General features: G+C 46.0%; 1 long non-coding RNA gene across 1 annotated transcript; it reads right to left on the bottom strand.

Moving 5' to 3' along the window:
- Positions 1-718: 718 nt before the first annotated feature.
- LOC129382344 (uncharacterized) lies at positions 719-23,304 on the bottom strand. Its single transcript, XR_008610424.2, has 4 exons — positions 23,286-23,304; positions 22,684-22,731; positions 15,787-15,840; positions 719-1,213 (listed from the first exon to the last, which is right to left on the bottom strand). It is a non-coding gene; the product is annotated as an uncharacterized lncRNA (long non-coding RNA).
- Positions 23,305-24,099: the final 795 nt, after the last annotated feature.

The raw sequence follows: 24,099 nt of genomic DNA, 5'->3' as shown, positions 1-24,099 counted from the left end.
CTTACTTATGGACGTTAAATTTCATAGTTCTATTGATGTGAAACCTTGCCTTAAGGCAAACTGCACTGTGCATTAGCATGCGCAGTGACACGTTGTTACTCCCAAAAGACCACTGTTCAAGCACTTATACAATTCATGAAAAATTATTCTCTATCATTTCAACCGTTGTTTGCATTAGGAGAGGTGAGCTGTAGTACAGTCTGCTTAATTTGGAAAGTGTTGACCTAAATTCATACGTCGCATGTGCAAAAATGTAGCATACCAATCGTTAATTCATGCTTAGTTACCACAAATTCTGGTACTAAGACCACTTTCGACTGAAAGCGTGCGGTGCGTTGCTCAATTTTTCAAAAGCATGCGCTATGTAGTTTCGCATGATTCTGACTGCACCGCCAATATATATTTTAACAAATTTTGGAAACGGTTATCTCTAAATTCGCACCACTAGTCTTCAATTTCTGCTGGAAAAGTATGGTATTACCACTGCTCGACGTCGATCTTTAATTTAGAGGGTTTGCGGAAAAAGAACGATATAACGCTTATTAGTTACCCTTTCATTAATTCGCCTTGACATTGCTTTGTTTAACTGAAATAATGCAATGATATTTCGCCTGAATAGTCTAAAAGGGGATATACCTTCATGAGATAAAAATAATTGTTGGATCAAAATAAGACACGCCGTACACCACATACATGGAGGCGAATGAACAAACTCCTGCTCTCAGGAACTTCAGTTTATTTCATCTTTTTTATGCGCCATTATGATTAGCTACAAAACATGCATCAACCAATACAAAGTCGCTTTGCTCGACAGCAATGAATGATAATTATTCCAAAGCACAAGGTTCAAGTGACATGAGGCAAGGTACGTGCACAAACTGAGCGGGGCTGTACGTTACGGGAGTTAGGCCCTCAGTTTCATTGAGACACACATAAATAGAGTCTTAATTCAGTTATACAAAGGCGGAAACGGTGACAAAAACGAGTGAGCGTGGTATAAGGGCCTCGCTGAATCAAGGTAATACGCATGAGTATATCTTCTTCGCTGCAACACCCTCCTGGGAAAGTGTTTCACAGTGAGTTGATTAATACGGACTCGTGCTGGCCCTGGTGATGAAGATTCCCCGAGCGGGCATCATTCGCCAATCATCACCATTTCGTCCCGCCTGCTTAGGTGTTGAACGTATCCAAACAGGCTGCACAGAATCTGGCTCTGCAATGGGAAATTTAAGATCAATGAGAGCAACAAGTACACCACAATGCAGTTCTTGAAAACTGAAAATTCCTGCACAGTATTGTTAAGACATGCTTGGCTACCGCCGCTTAGATTGCCGAAAAAAGCGAAACAAGAATTTATAAAACACCAAGACGTTCCGAATCACACAGTAAGTGTGGCCTATGTAATTCATACGTGTGGGCCAGCTTCACTCAAAACATTGTTTCCTTTGTGCCGCTTTCCGGCTCCTTATGATTTTATTGCTTTGATTGTAAGTTCACAGTATCAGACTGTGGATTTGTAATGACCGTTGTGTCATGATTCTACTTAGCACAAATGTGTCAAGCGAAATTTTCAAAATATGTTTTCCTACATAAGGAAATATTTATAAAGTGCCGCCCGTCATTGTGAAAGTGCTCAGAATTCCGAAGATAACTAAAAGGAGAAAGGTGCCATAAATGGAAAATCATTCGAGATTTCTCCCCCTTTGTTTGTGGAGGTCGGCAATGCTGCGTAAGTGAAAACGGGTACGTGGTAAAGGAAGGAAAGCTCACCATCATCATCATCATCATAATAATTTATGTCCACTGCAGGACGAAGGCCTTGCGCTACAATCTCCAATTACCCTTGTCCTGCGCCAACGGATTCCAACTAACTCCCGCCAATTTCCTAATTTCATTATCCCACCTAGTCTTCTGCCGTCCTCGTCTGCGCTTCTTTTCTGTTAGCATCCATTATGTAACCCTAATGGTCCACCGGTTATCTAACCTGCGCACAACATGGCCTGCCCAGCTCCATTTCTTTTCCTCTTAATGTCAATTAGAATATCCTCTATACCCGCTTGCACTCAGATCCAAACAGCTCTCTTTTTGTTTCTTAACGTTATGCCCACCACTCTTCGTTCCATCACCCTTTGGGCACTCCTTAACTTGTTCTCAAGCTTCTTTGTCAGTATCCAAGTTTCTGCCCCATATGTCATGACTGGTAGAATGCACTGATTGTACACCTTCATTTTCAGTGATAATGGTAAGCTTCCAGTAAGGAGCTGACAATGTCTGCCATATGCGCTCAAACACATTTCGATTCTTCTGTGAATTTCCTTCTCACGATCAGGGTTCCCTGCGAGTAATTGGCCTACGCGAACCTACTCCTTCACAGACTGCAGAGGCAGATAGGCGATCCTGAACTCTTGTTCCCTTGCAGGGCTCTTCATGATTATGTTTGTCTTCTGCATATTAATCTTCAACCTCACTTTACGTTCTCTCTCTGTTAAGGTCCTCATTATTTGTTGTACCTCGTCTCCAGAGTTGCTGAACATGAATATCTGCGAATCAAAGGTTGCTGAGATATTCGCCGATGATTGTTACTGCAAATCCTTCCTAGTTTAATAGCTTGAACACTTCTTCCAAGCACGCAGTGAATAACATTGGAAAGATTGTCCCTCCTTGTCTGACCATTTTCTTTATAGGTATCTGCCCACTTGTGTAAACTTAAGGCAGCTGTGGAATCTGCAGATATTTCCAAGATATGTAAGTGGCCTGTACTTCTTGATTAAGTAATGCCTCCATGATTGCTAGTATCTATACTGAATCTAATGATTTTCGTAATCTATGAAAGCCACAGAGATATGTTGATTGTATCCTGCGGATTTCACGATTACCTGATTAACGACATGAATGAGATCCATTGTACAGTGTCCCTTCCGGATGCCAGCCTGTTCCCTTGGTTGACTAAAGTCAAGCGTAGCTCTTATTCTATTGCAAAATATCTTCGCGAATATTTCATATAATACTGCAAGTAAGCTAATGGACCAATAATGTTTAAGTTCTTTAAGGTCTCCTTTTTTGTGCATTAGTATATTTGCATTCTTCCAGTTTTCTGGGACCCTAGAAGTCGATAGACACGTAGTATACAGAGCCGCCAGTTTTCAAGCATTATGTCTCTTCCATATTTGCTTAAATCGACTGTTATTCCATCTTCTCCTGCCACTTTTCAGCGTTTCATGTCTTTCAAGGCCCTTCTAACCTCAACCCCCGTTAGAGGAGTCTCTGCAAGCTGTTCATTGCTGCCTGATGATTACTTGGTTCTCTGTGATGGCCGTGGCCTGAATTCAGATGACTCAGTTTTGGAGGTAGTAACATGCTTTATTCATGCGCTTCAGCCGCTTGTTGTTACCCACAAGGTCCTCACGCAAGAGTGTTTGAGATTCCTTGATCTCAGACTCGAACTTTCTAGGGGGTAGCTCTGCTGGGCCTATGAATTCAGAGGCGACAAGGTGCCACTGCCATTCCAATCAGCGCATTCAGAACTAATTGAAGAGAGCAATTTCAGACCTTTGTCTACAAAATGCGCTTCAAAATTCGTGCATCCAGGTGATGGAACAACGTTTTCGTCGACAGGTTGACCGCCGTACTGGGGGCTCGTTACCCGTCGGACTTTCTTGTGTCTGTTGCGGAACGAATGGGCCAGAACCTAAAACTCGAGTGTGTCAATGGGGAGTAAGGTGACGAGAACATAGAAGAGAAAAAAAGTGAAGGACTATGGCCCTGCCATACGTCCACAACATATCTCACCACTTGAAAAAGATAGGGCGCAAAGCTGGAGTTAATGTTGTGATTACTGCCCCGGAAAAACTGAAAAGCCTCTGCCGACGCGTCGATGCAGAAGAGCCGATAAAGCAGCAAGGGTGTACGATAAATTACCAGAGCCATTTTGTGAATTGCACAGAAGCCGTGGTGTATTCTACATCTTTGAAATGTGGGAAAAAGTACTTTGGGCAAACAGGACAATGCACAAATGAAAAGCTAAAGGAATAAAACTTAGCGTCCAGCAGGCGAACAGAAGCCTATGTATCCAGGTCAGGGATTGCCCCTCTAAAGCTTGTGCCGCAGAATTCAGACGCTGTGAAGTGCTGAAGATCCAGAATGACCAGCTGGTTCGGGAGATAATTGAGGCAGCCGAGATGGCCAGACATCTTGACGAATTAGTTAGCACGCGGGCCTTGCTAATAACAAAAAAAAAATTACTTGAGCTTTTGCACGTAAAATCATTATCTTGAGTGCGAAAAAGTCCGTGTTTCACATGATGTGCAAGTACGTGTCTGTGACACAGGTGGGAAAAGGTATAAGAATCCCCGTTTCTTTCAAATAAACGTTGTTGAAAGTCAGCGCCTCTGGTGTCGTCTTCTCGTCTCGTGTCCCGTCTACGTTTTGCGCTGTTAACACCAGGTAATTTTCCTTGTACGCTTGAGTGCCCTGCCAGCTAGGACCGATGTGTATGTATTTTACAAATGTTACAAATATGTTACAAGTATGTAACAAATAAAATAAATTAAAATGAAATAGTTCTACCTTATCTCTTGAGTTGGGCACTTTCATTCTTTGTCGTTTCTTTATTAGGTCATTTGTTAACTGGGAGAGTTTGGATACTGGTCGCCTGGGTGCCTTGCCTCCGACTTTAGCTACTGCCTTTGAAGCCAGCCCTAGTTACGGTTTCATTCATTACCTCTATGTCATCTTCATCTCTCTGTTCTAAGGCTACATATTTGTCTGCAAGTACAAGCCTGAATTTGTCTGCTTTTGCCCTTACTGCCATTTAGGTTCCCTGTTTCTTCTTGAACAGTTTTACTCTCTCTTCAAATAGAGGTAAATCCTAGCCTATGATCACTGCACTTTACCCTCCCTAACACTTCTACATCCTGCACTATAATGGAAACGGTAGAAAGTATGAAATCATATTAATTTCTTGTTTCACCGGTATTCAACTTTCTGTTGCTACGCTTCCTGAAGAAGGGTGTTCATTATTCGCAGCTTATTCCATTCTGCGAATTCCACCAGCATCTCTCCTCGAGCGATCCTAGAATCGTCGCCGTAGTTGCCAATTGCTTGTTCACGAGCATGCTTTTCCCCCACTTTTGCATTGAAGCAGCCCATTGCTACCGTATACTGAGTTTGCCCTTTTCGTAACGATTAATCACCATCTTCATAAAACTGTTCTACTTCATCATCGTGACTGTGTGTTGGAGCGTCAGCTTGTACTTCCATTAATCTCTATCTCTTATTCAGTTTGATTACGACTACTGCTACCCGCTCATTATTATTGTAGAATTCGTGAATGTTGCCCGCTATGTCCTTATGTATTATGAATTCTACCCCGCATTGCTTCTTATCTGGGAGACCTCTATAGCAGAGGACATGGCCATTAGTCAGCACTGTATAAGCGTCACCGGTTATTTATATCTCACTAAGGCCAATAATGTCCCAAAGAATGTCTGATAGTTCCTCAGAGAGTCCTGCTAAGCTAGGGTCACTCGACAGTGTTCGGGTGTTAAAGGTTGACAGGGTCAGCTTTCACTGGTGGCCTGTCCAGGTCCAGAGATTCTTAGCCCCCTATGCTGCGTTACAGGTCTGACCACCGCCTTAGTCAGGTGTTCCGCAGCTGCTGGGGACTGAGGGCCATAGGTTCATTTTAGGAATCTACCTGAGCCTAATTCTGGCCCATTTAGGCACTATTATATTGTAGACTGATTCCCTTTGGGCAAAGCGAAAAAAAAGAAGAGAGCACAGCGGAGGCGTTCAAATGCTGCTCCTCTAAGGGAGCACACCGCATAATTGTGTTCTGTAACATGATCGAAAAAGCCAACAAAATAAAACGTTCGTGAAACTACAGAAAGTGAGAAGTAGAAACGCAAGAAAAAAGAAATCATGTGGTAATGAAACTCCAAACTTCTTGTTGTAGCTTTCTTTCTCTTCTTCTTTTTTAAAGGAAATATTTTATTCAATAACGCTTTCAAGATAAGGCCTGCACAACCAAGCCTGCCTAATGAAATGGGCGCACGCATTTGTAAATCTTGCAGTTCACGTGCATACGCGGATGTTCTTTTTTTAATTTTGTCTGGATGAATATTTGCTGCCAGTCTGATTAGGTGTGCATGTCGATTCCAGATGAACTGTGTGACTCAACTTGTGAAAATAACTTTTCCTGACTCTCCAGGATGAAGAACGTCCTCAAGATTATCCTTTAACAGCTCTCCTTTCTATCTGCAAATGGTTTACTTATATATCCGCCACAAGCCGTGTAGGTCAAATTCGCTGCTCAGAACACACTTTGCTGGTGCCAACCATATGATTGACAAGAGTGTAGACGAACTGTGTGCAATCACGTGCAGAATAAAAGTGACAACGTAACGTTCACCTAAACGAGCAGAATGTGCTTCAATGTAGCGCTTCCTTTGTAGAAATTGCTACGAATGGGTGGATGTCTGATTTTCCCTTTATAATTGAATAAATATGGACTCCTGTTTGATATGCAGTTCTCATTCTTTGTCTATCCCAGCCATACTGAGTCAATCAATAAATCAATGGTGAAAAGCTAGACAAAACCCGGGGCACTACGCCGACGAAAGTAAAGAAGACATTTCGGCTACCACACGGGAGCCTTGTTCACAGATAAAATGAACGCAGGTGTTCAAGCAGCTCGTTTAAATCGTCTTGAACACGTGACGCAGGCAGTGCGCATACACTGACGCAGATTGCCATCGCTCCTGTTCAAAGTGTGTGGTGTAGTCTGAATCATTAAATTAAATTATGGGGTTTTACGTGCCAAAACCATTTTCTGATTATGAGGCACGCCGTAGTGGGGGACTCCGGAAATTTCGACTACCTGGGGTTCTTTAACGTGCACCTAAATCTAAGTACACGGGTGTTTTCGCATTTCGCCCCCATCGAAATGCGGCCGCCGTGGCCGGGATTCGATCCCGCGGCCTCGTGCTCAGCAGCCTAACACCATAGCCACTGAGCAACCACGGCGGGTAGTCTGAATCATAAGCAACACAAGATAGAGGCGTCGAGATAGCACTTTTCCTTGGCAAGGACACGTGCCTTCCCCCAGTTGATTGCGTGGTCGCTTGAGGCAGCATGCTCAGCCAAAGCGCTGGATTTCACATTTTCTTTTCTCACGTCGTAATTTTCCTGTTTAAGACGCCTTTCAATGTCACCAATTTTGCCAATACACACGCACACACAATGCGCGCATGGGACAACCTGCACAACACCTGGGAATTTCTCTCTTCGTAATTTGTCCTTAACATTGACGAGCGATTGTCGCAGCTTCTTGTTTGGAATGTCTGCCACTTGAACATTGTAAGAATGCAGAACACGGCTTAGAGCTTCACTTGTGGACGGGATATATAGTATTCCGGCGCGCTTATGACCAGAAGCAGCATAGAGTAACTGTGCACGCGCCATTTGTCGTTCAACAGCATTCAAGAAGGAACACGTGTAACCGCGGGCTGATAGTTCCCGCCGTACCACGCTTACGTTGGCTGCGTAGTCTTCCTGTCTTGAGCAGGTTTTCTCCGCGCGTCGTAGAAGCGTTGAAACCACTGTCCTTTTGTGAAAAGCAGGTTGCATAGAGCGGAAGTGCAAGTAGCGTCCTGTGTGAGTTGGCTTTCTGGCGTCAATGAACGACAAACTAGACCCCTTTCTTTCAATCAGCATATCAAGGAACGGGAGCTTGCCGTCGATTTCCTCTTCCACCGTCAACTGGATCAGTGCTTCCATGCTCTTCAGGTGCGAAGCGAACGACTGAACTGCTTCTTTGTGAATTATGCAAAAACAGTCGTCCGCGAAAAAATGCCTTCGAAGCTGGGCTGAACAAAGAGAGCGCTCGACTTTCAAGTGCTTCTATTTTTAATTTAGCAGCGATTACCGATATAGAAGCTCCCATAGCCGTTCTGTGGACCTGCCTGTAGAAACACTTTTGGAACGTAAAGTACGTGTTTGAGAAACAGAACTGCAACAGCCAAGCCAGGTCCGGTGCATCGACGGGTGACCTTTCCAACACCTTTGTTTATTTGACCTGTGAATAGGGCTCCCCCGTGGGAGCCAAAACGTCTTCTTTTCCTTTAAGTTTTACTTTGGTAGGCGTAGTGTCCCGGGTTTTGTCTACCTTTTCACCATGTATCATCCCGACCGCTTACGTTGAGAAATTGTACAGCATACCCAGACGGTATGTGCTCTTTATTGTGGCGCCGTCGTGGTCCTATCACATTCATTTCAGCTTCGTCATCTAACTGTCGTTGTGCCGTTTTCGCCGCGCTTTTTCCGTGGACCCAGTGCCCCAGGTTGCCTGATTAACGAGCAACAGTTCAGAGGAGAGTTAGAATGGTAGGGACGAACTATGAAGTGGGGCCACGGAATGGATTGAACCGACGTAGCTGCTATACGATTGAATAATGTCCTTGTCACTTCTGTGTTGCAGTTGCCATACAGGAGAAGGAAGGTGGAGGGAAAAGGCGACGCTAGAAGGAAAGGAAACACTAGTATTATAGACGCGACAATAGTTGTGGGCAAACTGAAGGTACAGTAGGGTACGCATTTCTGTTGTTTCTGAAAAAGTCAGTGCTCTTCCACTCTCTGAAGAAGGATGACTAGCGAAGATGTGTACCGTATGTGGGCCTCTTAATGGCGGACAGCACCTCCGCCGCGGGTCGGTCCAGCATTGCACTAGCTTCTGGATCAGTGCACGTATGAGGAGTGCTTCACACCTGCTTCACCTCCGCCGCGGGTAGGCGCCGCGTTGCACTATCTTCGAGATCGGCCCAGGTATGCGGAGTGCTTAACGCCTGCGTCACCTCCGCCGCGGGTCCGCCCGGTATTGTACTGTCTTCCCGATAGGTCCACGTTGGTGAGTACTTAATGCCTGCTTCACCTACGTCGCGCGTCAACCCGGCCTTGCACTATCCTCGGGATTGGCCCAAGTTTTGTGCCTACACATGGACGCGATCCTGGGGGAAATAGCCGTTAACAGCTTCGCTGTAATTTGCAGCAAAATTGGTAACGTCTTTGTATTTATTAACTCATTAATTAATGACGACGACGAACGTGGGAGCAGCGGCACTAGTGCGTTCGCGCGGTAGCGCCGCGGGGTGCCAACGAGCCAGCTGTGTTAGAAGACGAAGACGCTGGAGCCAATCCTGATGACAGTTTTGTGTTAACACATGGGCACAATCCTGGGGCAAGTAGCCCTTAACACCTTCTCTCTAAAATAAACGTCATGCATATCTGTCTAGTTAACAAATGAAGCACGGTGCGCAGACGCAAAGGCGCATTAAAACACCGTAGCTACCCAATCGGTCGCGCGTCGAATCAACACTAATGTACCCGCCGCGGTGGCTTTGCGGCTATCACATTTATCGAGGTCGCGAATACAGCCCCCACCGCGGCAACCACAATTCGATGGTAGTTAAGTACAAAAACGTTCGTGTACTTAGACATAGGTGCACGTTAGAGAACATTAGGGAGTCAGAATTATTCCGGAGTCCGCCACTATGACATGCCTCATTATCCAATTTTGGCTTTGGAACGTTCAGCCCAATAATTACATTAAGGTTTCACAGTTCGGCCACGATGTGATGTGCTGTGTGAAGCAATGACAACGTTCAACCATCTCAGAGGTTATGATGAATGGCGCATAACAAATCCTCCAGCAAACACGCCTGCCGTGTCTGTTTCATGTATTAGGCAGACAAACAGTAGTGTTGCACGCAAAGTAACGTTTAACATGAACTCACCACTTTCGCATTGGACTAAACGTTTAATAAATAAACATTCCCCATCAACATTACCGTTACTTATTGCCAATAAAAGCAAGCAGCACAGAAAGCTTTGCTTACATCGATTCTCGCAGTGCCTAGGAAACGAATAATTTTTACTTCGCTAATGACTTCGCAAGTGACATCATGTTTTATACCAACCACAATCACCAGTGAGGAGGACGGGGGCTTGGGTAGTGAGGCGATTGTAGGGATAAGGTACAGAAGAACAGGATCTGTTATGTATTTTCGTGCGTAGTGGGGCAACTGGCTATTGCGATTAACGTCGGTGATCTTCGCCGATCAGCCATGGGAACATGGTTCTCTTGGGGAAGGAATAGCTACAGGTCTTATTCAGGAGAGGTCTTTGTCTTTCTCTCTCTTTCTGTTTATTGCGGACGCATTTTAGCAGCATTAAGTTTTTAAATTGAGAGCACTATAAATAAGTAACACTATTTTTACCATTCGAGTGTCCAGCTTCTAGACAAGGGCAGCTTCTAGACGAGGGCAGCTTCTAGACAAGGATTAATTCTGGCTATTACAAGCGTAAGTAACGAACTGACGCTAGTTATCCGCCGTACATTCAGGCTTGTAGCTGCTTGCGGTGCCGCCTCGAATAATCCCCGAGACCCTCGGTACCAAGCAGGCGCCAGTTACGATCGTCGCACATGCCCGCACATTGACACTGTGGCGAGGCGTCGTCTCGGGTTCAACGAAGCTTAATTTTCTTAATGTTGTAAAGGTTTAACGACATACTATTATATTGCCGCGAGAGAGAAGAAGTATGCAGCATTACGCCGGCACCGATGAAGGAGAGCTAGAGGTTGCCCGTCTCCATCATGACTGTTACGTCTGTGCTACTCGGCTTACTTGTACATATATGTAGATATACGTTTCTTCTGAAACATTTCTGGTGGAGGCGCTGGGTGTGCGGCCTGTTCATCACCAACAACACCCAAGCACGGAACATCGAAACGGTTGCCCTGTTCGCTCGGCGAATGCCACTGAAGCTCGCAGTGCACCGGAACCTACCATGGAGCAGCCGTCTCCGCCAAATGTCATCTTATCACTTCCAAAACATCCAGGAACTTTCTGTGGCAAATATGAAGTGAACATCGATGATTGCATCTCATAGACTGAGCGTGTCAGCAAACAGAACAGGTGGTACTGTACGCTTATGCTGGCAAATGTGCAATCTCATTTTAAAGGAACCGTGGGCGTCTGTTGGTAGACGCATGGGTACGATCTGAGCATCTGGGACCTATACAAAGGAAAACTGAACGATTTGTTCGGCAAGCCCTCGGGTCCTCAGCTAGCTGCTAAGAAAGAACTTGGCTCTCACGCGCATTCATCTACTTAATCATACAGTTCGTACGTTCAGGATATTCTAGCCCTTTGCCGTAAAGTTGACAACATGTCCGTAGCGGAAAAGATCGGGAACATGCTCAAAGGTATCACCGATGACACATTCAGCCTCTTGCTATTCAGGAACTATGCTACCGTGGATGCTATTTTGAAGATGCCAGCAATTCGATCAAGCAAAATACCACCGTATCCCCCAGCACTTCACCAGGCTTCCCAATACTGCCGCATCGTCATCATTCGAAGAACCACCAGCAACTTTGCAATCCCCTACTTGGGACACTAACACATATCGTTCGTCATTGAATAGAAGCAAAAGAGACCAGTCCCTCATGTGCCCAACCACTCGACTGTGAACCAGCCTAGGACTGTCAAGTAGCCTCGAATGTCAAGCTAGGCTAAGCCGTGGTTCGACAGGAGGTCGACATTTCGGATTCTCCTCTGTCTGCTCCGTATGTGTTCCCCAAGTCACACCACCAGTTTCGCCAGTGGCACCGAGGAACGAGCCTCTTTACTCGCAATACCGCAATCCCGCTGAGTATGGCATGCCGCATGATCGCCCAATATGTGCCCCGTGCTATCGAGTTGTGCATATTTCACGGCACTGCTGGAGTCGTCAGAGGTGGCCGACTGGCTGGAGCACCCAGAACTCTCGTGCTGAAGGCTGCTCCCGTGCAACATCGTCGCGCTCTCTACCGACTGACACGCCCGATGTCGACATTCGCATCAATGTGCATAGCAGGTAACCATCACCAAACAAACACCGATATCACTCGCCGCAAGCCCGTCGTTTCCCGTCGCCTGCCAACCCTGGACGCAACGAATCGTAAAAGTAACGAATGCAGTGCCCGGAGGTGACGCTGCATTCTTGACTTGGCTTCGAAATTCTCGTCTGACTGTCTCTACCCACTCTAATTTGCTCTAAGACCAAGTCAACGATGTTATTGTTTCGGCACTTAATGACACCAGTACACAAATCTTGGTGATGAGCGCTAGTCTTCGTGAGAAGCTGAAGTTAAGTCCTGACACTTGCCGTTGTTAAGAATGGCCGTACGGGGTGGCAACGTGCCAGCTTTCAGCCCGCTGCACGCGTTCCAAGCCCACCAGTCGGGGCGCCCTTCCGAGAACTGCGGACGGCCGGCAGCCACGCGGCGCGCGATCAACTCCGGAAATTGGTACTTGGCCGAGCCACCCGGGACAAAGCAGTTCTACGAAGCCCTCTGACGTCGGCACTGAAAGCTGGGCGGTACCGAGAACTGCGGATGACCGGCGGCCACGTGGCGCGCGGTCAGCTCAGGAATGTGGTACTCCGCCGCGCCACCCGAGACGGAGCACAGTTCTACGAAGCCCTCGGTCGTCGACTCCGGAGCCTTTGTGTGTATGGCCTCGAATGTGTGTGCCTTTGTGTGTGTGAGCCATAGTGCAGGGCGGCGGCGAGTTTACAATGCTTGGACGAACCTTCCCGACCATTCCTGCTCCGACACACCTCATCCTCCAAAAAGGCGGGTCATCTTGAATGACGTCGAACTATGACGTCGAGCAAGGGCTTATAAGTAGCGTTTGCCGGCTGCTAGGGTGTGCTCGTGTCGTGCTCGTTGTCGGGAGCTGAGTGCTCTGTCATACTAGAAATGTACTAGTGAGCTGTGTGCTCGTAAACTGTTTGCTGTATGTTAGTTTTGCGGGCTCCATATGGGAGTCGCGCTAGTCTGCCAATGTATGTCCTGTTTTAAATGTAAATCCTGCAAATAAAGCCTGCTCGCCTAGTCCTGCCGTCCCAAGTTCATCCCTACGACTACGACCGCTCCAAATCTAATACCGTGCAGTTTACAGTAAGGGCCGCCGATGGAAACACACCTACCGTTGTTGGAAAGCGTACTGCCCGCGTAACTAGATCTTGCCATGGGGCAAGTGCTCTGTTGTGCTTGAGCTGTGCCTATTGAGATGATTTTGGGTATTGAATTTTTGTGCACAGTTTCAGCCCTCATCGACTGGCACAGATATGATTCAACTTGTACTTCCTTCTTTCCCCGAGACTCTTACTGCTATGCCTACGCAACTGTGTAATCTAGAATTCGTGAGATTGGCGCCCCAATTCACTACTAATATTCTTTTGAAGCCACCTCCTTCTGTCGCTGACGCAGATTACATTGCATAGCCTAGTATTGACATTGGCTACGTGCACAAAATGACCGTACCACACACGCTTGTGAAATTGTCAACAATGAAGCATACCTGCCATTGGGCAACTTTGGCTTATCCGTCCATGTTCTATTTACCGGAATTGCACTAGCAACGTTATCATCATTAAACAACCGCTAGATCTCCATGCTATCATCTGAAGCTCCTTCAAGTCCTACGTCTGCCGCAGGATCCATTAGCTTGTGCAACGGTGAATTTGACAAAATGATAGCCGCGGGCATTTCACTTGCGCACGCTGATGAGATTTGCCGTGTGCTAGCGTCGTACCGGGATGTTTTTGACTTCGACAACCACCCGCTTGGCCACAAAAAAGTTGCCATGCTTCGAATCCACGCGGGCGATGCAAGCCCTATTCATCATTGTCCGCATAGCTTTTATCCTGCTGAACGGGAGATTTTACAAAAAGAAGTCAGCGAGATGGCAAAAAAAGACATTATAGAACCTTCGAGTAGCCCACGAGCATCTCAAATTGTACTCATCAAGAAAAAAGAAGGTGTATCTCATCTAAATAAAGGGCCTGTGTCGGTTATAGACACCTGAAAAGATCACTAAAGATGTATATCCGTTGCCATTCATAGATGGCGCCCTCAACTGCCTCCACAGGGCGAGTTATTTTTCATCCATCGACCTGCGCTGTGGCTTCGGCAGGTTCAAGTAGAATCTATGGACTGCGAGAAAACCGCATTTGTGGCACCTGACGGGCTATATCAATTTAAGGTTTTGCTCATCTGTCTATGCAATGCGATAGCCACGTTTGGGCGCACGATGGATTCGCTCCTTCGAAGATTCAAACAGTCGGCCTGTTTATGTTTCCTAGGTAACGTTATTGTTTTTTGTAACGCATTTGCGAGCCATATTCAGCGCCTGTCGGCCATTCTCCAAGAGTTCCGCAGCCCCGGTCTTTCACCCAAGTCATACCAAGTGCCATTTTGCCCACCGCGAAATAACAGTGCTCGGTCACCTCGTTAACTCTGTAGGAATCCTACCTGACACGCGCACTTCTAACCAGCTGTGCTACCGTTATTGCTGACTTCCTTCTCCACGATGCCACTCTGCATCACGGAGCTCATGGTCAGTTGCTCACCGATCGCGGTCATTACATCTTGTCCCGTCTCATTGTTCACCTCCTCCGCTCATGTTCCATAAAGCACAAGGTTACAACCGCCTATCGCCCGCAGAAGAACGGTCTCACCGAACGAACGAATCGCACAATAACCGATGTACTCTCCATTGACGTTTCCGCGGAACACCCTGACTGGAGTGCTAAATTACCCGTTGCTACAGTCGCCTATGATTCGTCATGCCACGATACTGCAGGTTGTTCCGCATTTTATCTGTTTTGGGCCGTGAACTGACACTCCCCATGGATACTTCACTACCAGCTGCTCTACAACAATCATCGGAATGTGCGCAAGATGCCATCGCAAGAGCGAACGCTGCGCGTCATATCATGCGTATCCGCCTTACGATATCGAAGGCGCGACATAAGTTGCATTACGATTGCCGTCATAAGGATGTATATTACCCTACAGGATCTTACTACTCCTCTTGTTGCTAACTATATAAGCTAAGACGTAGCTACCACTAAGTCTATCAACAAAGCTTCTACCATGCTACAACGGCCCTTATCGCGTTCGCCGCCATGTTACGGACGTGACATATCAGATTGCACCGGCAAAGCCAATTTTACCATCTGCGCTGGTCAAGACTGACGTACTTCACTTTGCAATGGGTAAAGCTGTATAACCCGTCCGTTGGTGCTGTACTCTCAACCTACTGGTATGATGCGAGTGTTTTCGCCCGGTAAGTAATGCTGCGAGACAGAAGTCTGCAGCATTAGGCCGGCAACGATGAAGAGGTAGAGGTTGCCCCTCGCCATATTGGCTGTTGTTACGCCTCTGCTACTCGCCTTACTTGTAAATATTTGTAAACATACATTTTTGTGCCACAGTATCGTGTACGACTAGTTGTCTGACTTAGGACTAACTTCACTCCCACTACAAACAAAGAAAGAAACAAACACTCAGCTTACGTTGCTTGGAGAACTTTAAAATGTATGAATGCAGCTTGTTCTTACGCTTCTCTCTGTTTGCACCGTTTACCGAAAACCTAATTCTTTTGCCGTAGTGTTCAGTTGAAATCGCCCTTTAGGCAAACGTACTACCGTAACAATATTTTTGTGAGTTGCTCTTTGTTGAGTATATTCTTTATGATAAGGCAAAATTTCTTGCCCTGATTATCCTACCAATTCGTACATTTCATCAGCAAAGGCAAAATATGTTGATGAGAAGATAAAATACAAAATTGTTTTATTAAGCTGCGTTAAAGCTAGTGCGTAAGAAGTGCTGCAAAGATTACGGCAAAGATCGCGCTCTAACTTCAGTCCAATAACAAGAACACGATATGCTAAACTCACCTTGATTATGAGCCTGAGGATAACCCAAGTGAAGTGGAGCAGTTGTTTAACTGTCTGCGACCAAGAAAAAAAAATATCGTCATCGACTTTTCCCTTATTTTTCTAGAAAGGACATATTCACGCTCCACAATGAAAGGAAACCGCAGCGAGGGCGATATGCTTAATCATGATAAACGAAAAAAAGCACATAGAAAAATTCAGGTGAGGAAGAAGTACACGCTGCGTTATCGTTACAAGGCGCATCTTGAGCAGCAAAAAACAAAAAAACGAAAAAAAAGACAGTTACTGCTTTCGTATCATGGGAGCGGAAAATTCCACAGTGCCAAATGTGTCAGTTAAGGATGTCAAGTCCTGTAAGCCCCGGGGCGATCCCGTGGCGGCAGCGTTGCTGAGCATGAGGTCGCGGCTTTGAATCAGGCCGCAGCCGCCGCGTTCCCATGCAGGCTACTTGGAAAATCTCTAGTGTCCCGTGCATAGGGTGCACGTTCAAAAACTTCACGTTGGTGTAAATTATTATGCAGTCCCACACTATGGCATCCCTCATAGACAGGTTGTGGTTTTCGTAATAAACGTACAAAATTACAAGACGTAATGGGCGACGTCGGCCGGCACGCTAGGCCAGTAACAATTCTCTGGTGTTCTCGAGGCCGTAGGGATAAAAACTGTCGGATCGTCGTGTCACCCCCAACTTCTTGACCTAGTTCTGAGAGAACAGTGGGATGATAGTTGGGAGGGAGTGCTTCTTTATGGATGAAAATTTCCAGCAAGAACGAACACAATCCACGCCCAAATATCTTATAGACCACGTTGGTCTGATCATAAGAGCACTCGACAAAGTTTCCTGGTTCCAGGTCGGCTCGGTGCTGTTTGGCGAAGTCATCTTCGCTTAGTGTTCCGAGAAGGACATGATCATCTTGCGGCGGTGGCTCAATACGGCCGAGGCACAGGCAATCAGAATCAGGGTGCTTCCTTTCGGACTCATAGAATACCTTGATGCTCAGCTCCTGGATTGTCGTGCTCCTCCGTGCAAGACTGCCTGAAAACGCCTTCAAGTTCCACAGTCAGCCAAAGGTGTGGTTTTTGCTTACGACTTTGAACGACCGACAGTATACGTAACGCCCAGATTTTCGCGTATTCCACATTATAAGAAGGCACTCCATTTCGGCAGTAGAATAATTAGTTTCTGCTTTCGATAGTGAACGGCTGGCGTAGGCGATGACTCTTTCAACTCTGTTTCTTTTTCTTCTATAATGCCGCTGAGGCATATACGATTTGCGTCGATGTAGGAATTCGGTAGCGGTGTCTTTCTCGAAATGTGCCAATAATTATGGTTGCCGTACACGTCATTTCAGCTCATGGAATGCGTCTACCAGCGGCATTTCTGACCTAAACTCGATGTGCAATTTTTTGAAATGAGTCAGTTGCTGAATGACACGTGAAAAGTCATTGACAAAGCGCCGGTAATACGCACACACGCCAAGGAAATTGCGTACCGCCTTCTTATTGACTGCGGAAACTTCATGCGGAAGACAATGGACTCCAGACTTGCTTATAACGTGGCCTAGTAATAAGAGCAATTCGTGATCGAAGCGTCACTAAGGCGGCCCAGGTGAGTTGACGGACTCGTTTACAGTCCCAAGCCACCGAAGCTGATTGTCGAAGTTTCAGGCAAAGACGATAAGGTCCTCCAGGTAGACTAAATAGGTCTGTCATTTCGAACCCACCAATACCGGGCCCACTATATGGTGACGATGACGATTTATTGGCATCCTCTTTGAAACAGGGCGGTGACAAATAGTTACTTAGCCCATTGGAGGTAATCAGGCATGCCATACATGCTTTTCATTCTATAATTTTTGCATACGTGTCCTTAATGTTTTTTTTTAAACCGAAGCTTTCGCTGCCCCTTCCACTTTTCTACTATTGATGCTGCTGCTGCTGCTGTCACTGTCTTGCACGTCGCGTCGTCCAAAGGTTCAGAGCATGCATATAATGTGGCACGAGCGTGGCAGAGAGGAAAAGTAGCGCGAGAAACTCGTGTGTACCTTTGCATCGCGTCACATGTGCACAATGCCCTCTGGAGCTTCCTGGCCGTCGCCATAACACCTTTTTGACAGGTGTATTTACCCGTGACCTCCCACAAAAGCATGGTAGAAATTGCAGCGCTTACCTTTGTACTAACGTGCAACATTCCAGAAGGAGAAAGAATGGAGTTAGTCACTCTCTCAGCGCCGAAAGACAGTCAGCAGTGGTCTTTTTCATACGTTTTTCTAGAGTTCGTTTAATTGTACGCCGTACATCACCCCACCCGCAATCATATTGTCACGTATTAGTGACGGTGAAGAAGGCAGCAAAACTGTGATTAACTAAACTAGCGTTTTATTGGGCGAACTTTTGCCCTCAAAAGCAAGCTGCACTCAAAGAACAACGATAGCGGCGAACACACTCGGGGATCGTGGAAAATCTGATACGCGAGTCAAGCGCGTCGGGGCTTTCCTATATCAGTCGTCGAGCGTTCCAGAGTAATCGCTGGGACCCATGTGTCTTCCGAGAAGTTCTACAGTATTCGCGCCGCGCATACATCGTCGCACATACAGACAGCGGATGGAAGCATCGATAACATTCCAGAAACTTCCGATACATGCAGGCGCGTCCTGCTCTGTGCGATAACATTTGTTAGGCGGTTAAACGTGACGCCCGATAAAGACGAACAAGTACACGGGTCAGCATCATAAAACGCACTGGTCCGCCGCTCCAAGTTTTAAAACCACGCACACACGACTGCCTTCTCTGCTTAAGTTTTCCCTCGAACAGCGACACATTGCATTGGCCTTCGCCACCATGTGTTTTCAAAGAATCATCATATGTTCATTGCTGATGTTTCTTCTGCATTGCCGAATTACTTATCCTTTCATGTACAAATTTATAATGTGCCGTGTGTTTTTTATTGTACGTAGTGTTCCTACAATGTATCTACTGTTTCCGTCCAATTACGCAAGAACTTCCTCTAACCCAGAATGCGAAACATCTCAACTCAACATCAGTGGACGAGAGTCATCGAAGTACACAAGACCCGTACACTCACGTAGTGTGTCCTTAAGTTTGTTGAAAGCAGCTTTGTTCCGGGCTTCCCATCTCCACTTAGCTTCTTTATCCAATAGATGATGAAGAGGTTCGGCGATTGACGCTTTGTCTTGGAGGAACTGGCTGTAAAAACTTATCATTCCTAAGGATGATTGTAGCTCCGAGTGTTTGTTGGTTTTACCGCACTCGTTATTGCTTCAGCCTTTTGAGACGTGGGCTCAACTGCCTTCGTGCTCACTTTTTAGCCCAGGAACTGCATTTCGCGTACCTCAAGTATGCATTTTCCTTGTTTGCTTTGTGAGCTGTTTGTTGCAAACGCTACAAAAGTGGTTCCAGCCGATCCAGCTGCTCTTCATTTGACGCTCCCGTGACGAGGATATCGTCTAAATAGGCGTGAACACCGGGCAGTCCAGCGAGCAAGGTATCAATGAAGCGTAGGAATATGGATGGTGAGCTCGAAGCGCCGAATGGTAGATGGTTCACTGCGTACAAGCCTTTAAGTGAAGTGTGTTTGTGGACGTGTAGCTGTTGATAAGCCTGTGTCAAGTCAACCTTTGAAAAGATCTGTCCTCCTCGAAGAGTTGCAAGCAACTCCGCTGTCGTTCCCAGAGGACACGCTGTTGGCTTGATGCTTGCTTTTTATGTGCTCCTGTAGTCCCCGCACAATCACAAAGATCCATTCTACTTCCTCACAGCGACCACTGGCGTCGCCGAATCACAGGCGGAAGATGGTTCGATTATGCCTTGAGCCTGGAGTTTGTCGAGTTCTGGACATACGGCATCTCGCAATGCAAATGCACTTGCCGGCACTTCAAAAACTTGGGTATCGCGTCTTCAGCAAGGTCAATTCGTAGAGATCGCCCTGAATGTCTAATGAAAGCTTCATTGAACACCGCAGAGAACTTGGCTAATGCAGCTTCCATTGTTGTGCCCGTGATGCTGTTCAGTGCATGCAGCGTAATTACCAGATTTATTAACCAGTTTTTTCCTAACAATCTGGATCCAACTCCTCCAGCCGCTAGTAATGGTAGCTGTGCCTTTTTGTTGTTGAACGAAACATTGATAGGGAAGGAGTCTTGGCTTTCCAAACATTCCCCCAATTATATCCGTAGAGCGCGCTTGCGCTCTCTTAACGCTGGGGCATCGTCAAGCCAGAGGCAAGCCAACGTCGCTCCACTTATTATAGAAAACGCTGCTCGCGAGTTTATTTCCATCTTCAGTGGTTGGCTAGACAGTCGTACTGTCCCGACGAACCTAGCTGTGGTTGACGTCTCTAGTCCCGTGTGAAAAACAGTAAGGCGGCTGTCTTCCTGATCCTTCAACGCTTCCTCCTTCTCTAAACAATAGCTTCCTTGGAACTTCCGTGGTTTAGCCCTTTTCGAGAAGCAAGCTTTCGCGATGTGATCCCTTTGCGCAAAATTACACGTAGCATTCTTGAAAAAACATTGGTTGGCCTTATGATCTGCTAATTATCGGGAGCACTGAGGTGCCATGCTTGTAAAGCGCTCGCGAACGTTCTCACAATCTACATCAAAATTCTCGGCCTGTTGCTGACTGCTTTAAAAGTGTGTCTGCTGATCGCTTGCTGATTAAGCAGTGAAAATGAACTCGTACGCTTTCTTGATCATTAGCTTGTCCTCAGCTAGCAACTGCTCAAGATGGGAACTGTGGAGCCAACATACCTATCTGTCTTGTAGCATAACTTCCAAAAGAAGCCTTCTACTCCCTGCTTGAGTCGGGACTTCCGCACTTCCGCCCGGTGTATCAGTGCCCACCGTCGTGGAACCTATGCCGCTAATCTTGTACTCAAATGTCAAATTCCGCAGAGCTGTCACATAGTTTTTGGCGGATTCACTAGCGATGTGCTCTTGTTTCTGAAAGTGATATCGTCCATGTAATCCGCAAGATCGGGGGTCAAAGTGCTGGCTTAGTAACTTGATGATGTCTATAGAATTCATCTCAGGAGGTTCCCGTAGAGCATCCAGGGCCCTCAGCGTCTCGTAGGTCTGTTTACTGCACTGCGTCAGGAGAACCGCTCGCTTCTTGGAAGATTCGACATTGTCGTTGGCTTCATAGCAGAACTCCAGGCGCTCTATCCATGATGACCAGTTCAGGTATTTTGCCTTGACGCATCGTCATCAAGGAAAATTGATTCGCGGGGTGTCGTTCCCTCGTCGCCAGTATTGTAAGGTGCCTTTTATTGCAATTTAGTATTCTGCAGGGCAGGCTGCGTTGTCACGCGCTCTTGGTCGCGCCACTTCGCTCTCTTCGTCATCGCTCGTCTTGCCAATGAAAGCTGTATTTTCCCTAGAAGCCACTTTCTGGATCACTAAGCTCCATCCAGTGATTTTAGTTAACGCTTCCTTTTCGTGTGCTATTCGCTTCACTTGGCAAGTACGATCGATTGTTCGCGTCCCTCGGCGAAATATTCCTTGCTAAAATCTGAAGTATTTGAATGCAGTAGCGCGTGTATATTAACACTTCCGAATGGCAACAGATGATTTGTTTAAAAATACATATTTTTAGAATAATATAGGCGGTATTTTGACCTAACGGCCGTGGTCGGATACAAAACTACAGCGTTACAATGAAGCCCAGAGCATACCATCTGCGTAAGTTTCGGGCGCAGCGTTATAAGCAACGTTAATTAGATTATCCCCAATTCTATAAGGCAAAAAGAGATTTCTGGATAGTCATAATAAAATTCGGAAGAGACACCTAAGGCTGCTTGCGTGTGGGAACGCGAAAGCATTATATTCAGTTTCTTGAAATGTTCTTTTTTCTTCACCTCCCTTTTCCACTTAAGCGCTCGCCTGAGTTTTAACTGCGCCTCGGTAAGGCCAAATGAAAACGCGCCAAGTGATTCAACACGCTCGCTTGCCCACGAGGAGTTCATTATTCGAAGCACCACTCAGCGGCATTTGGGTGGATATTACTGCTTTGTTGATTTCACATCCTCATGACGTGGCGCCACCTCCTGCCCATTGGCTGCGCCGTCACGTGCTCAACGACGCACGCACTAGGCGACATGTTTAGTCCGTCAGATGGCTGCGACGTGACGTGCCCAATGACGCAAGCGATAGGACACATGATCGAGCCGCCGTGGCATAGGGGAAGTGAGTGCGGCTTGCTCACCGGAGGCCCGGGTTCGAATCCCGCCCAGTACCGAATTTGCGTAGTATTCTTTTCAAAGGCAATAGTTCACTTATTGCCGTGAATTGAAGTATTTTTATGTGTATTTATTCTTTGTCGTCACCCATTTTTGGTACCATTATTCCGTCAAGCTGTCGACTACAACGCCGGATGTTCGCTTAATGGGGCATATGTTGCTTTTGCATTAAAGTATAGGGAAGATTTCCCGCATGTGGTCTCTTTTGATAAAATTTAATAGGTAATGAAGGAGCTTGTGATTAAAGTTGCATCCATTCAACCAGCTGAAGTTTGCAGTCTTCCTTACCAATAACAACGTCTGTTTCTAAATTCACTTGATATTCGTTGTAATAGCAGATTTTTTTTTTCTATATTTCCACATAGTTGTCCTACAGAGTTTAAGCTTGCATAATCTTGGTGGTAATAACGGTGCAGTTTATGCCTGCTGAGAAGAAAATTTCTCTGATAATTAGCATTAGAACAAAAATTTTCCAGTGGCAACCTTTTAATAAAACGCGCATATTCACAAGAGCTACCTTTTGCCACAAGGTCATGACTGAGAATATTGTTGTTAAACCATTCCCTCGTTTTTCAGACTGTTCCAATTTTTTTGCCTTATGAGGTTCGCATATTTACAATTTAAGAACAAAATACATAACTTACTGTAGGCGGCGGTTCCCGAAGTCCAACCCTAGTTTCCTTCTTCTCGGTCTGCAAATGAAGACGTCGGAGATTAATTTGGGACGTAATAAAGCTTATCAAAATATGTAAGCAAGGACTAGTGCATCATTCTCATGAAACCAAAAAACGCATATAGCATAATATTAAACGCTCCTGTACAATATTGTTTGGTGTGTTTAGGTAAAAAAACGTAGCTTTAGTGTCTTTGTGATCAACTACTAAACGTTCTTAAGCAGCGAGATTGCGCGCCACAATGCTCACATTAGTGACTGCGCTAGAAAGAAGGCATTTAGCGCCATTCTGCCATGTTATGCAATAGCATGAGTGCAGTATCAGTGCGTTACAATTTATCGTAACTGTCCTTGCAGGCCGGTAATTATAATTCATGCTGCCATACCGGCTGAGTTGAAAAGCCTAAGAAGCGCAGTTTCATTGCCAGTGTCCTCATCAGCATTTCCGCAATTATTGGACGATTATGCTTAATAACAGTGGTTTTAAATGTGCATTGTTTTCTAGTCGAGAAAAATAAAGTTGCCTAACAATAGGAGAACACGTCAGAAATGCAACGCCCAAAACCCGCTTACCTTTAAAATCTGGTGCATCTGCAATATTAACAAATGTAAGAAAGGTGAGCATAAGAAGAGAGAACTGCATATATATGGTTGCATATTAAGACACCGCTATTCGCAGATTAGTAATGTAAAGCGGAGGGCGGCGGGGGGGGGGGGGGAGGGCGGTTTCTTGTGTTTACCCTGGCTTTTGACCTCCTGAAACCATCAGTAAATGACCTTGTACCTTAAAGTAGTTCGCCTGAACAGGCCCGACGAGATGTTTATAGAGCGTGTTGGCAGCGAATGCAGCTGGCGAATTATGAATGCACTTAAGAAAGGGAAACCTCATGACCCGTGCAAACGTTTCTGGATCAGACGTATCGTTCAAACTGAGGGATCATGGTAAATGGCTGCAGTGTCCTTAAAGTCACCGTTACACACACACACACACACACACACACACACACACACACACACACACACACACACACACACACACACACACACACACACACACACACACACACACATATATATATATATATATATATATATATATATATATATATTAAGGTGGTCTCTTTTATTTGCTTAGCATTTGTTCCTGGCAAGTATTGGTGCGCTTACCGACCGACCCAGCGCTCGGTGTTGTCTTCTGACGCTCTGCGGAAGAATGGGTAGTGGCTCTTGTGAACGATAGGTTAAGACATTCACCCGTGTACAGCTTATCTCCCGCCAAAACAGATTGTGCTCACAACTTAACATGCTTGTATGTGCCGCGAACCTAATGAGCTACTTGCTCTCCTGAGTGCATTTTTTTAGCTTCTGTTACTTTCTCGACTGTGAC

Source organism: Dermacentor andersoni, chromosome 6, assembly GCF_023375885.2.
Source record: "Dermacentor andersoni chromosome 6, qqDerAnde1_hic_scaffold, whole genome shotgun sequence".
Lineage (NCBI taxonomy): Eukaryota > Metazoa > Arthropoda > Arachnida > Ixodida > Ixodidae > Dermacentor > Dermacentor andersoni.
Note: the sequence above shows the minus strand (reverse complement) of the source record. Positions and strands in the feature narration are given on the sequence as shown.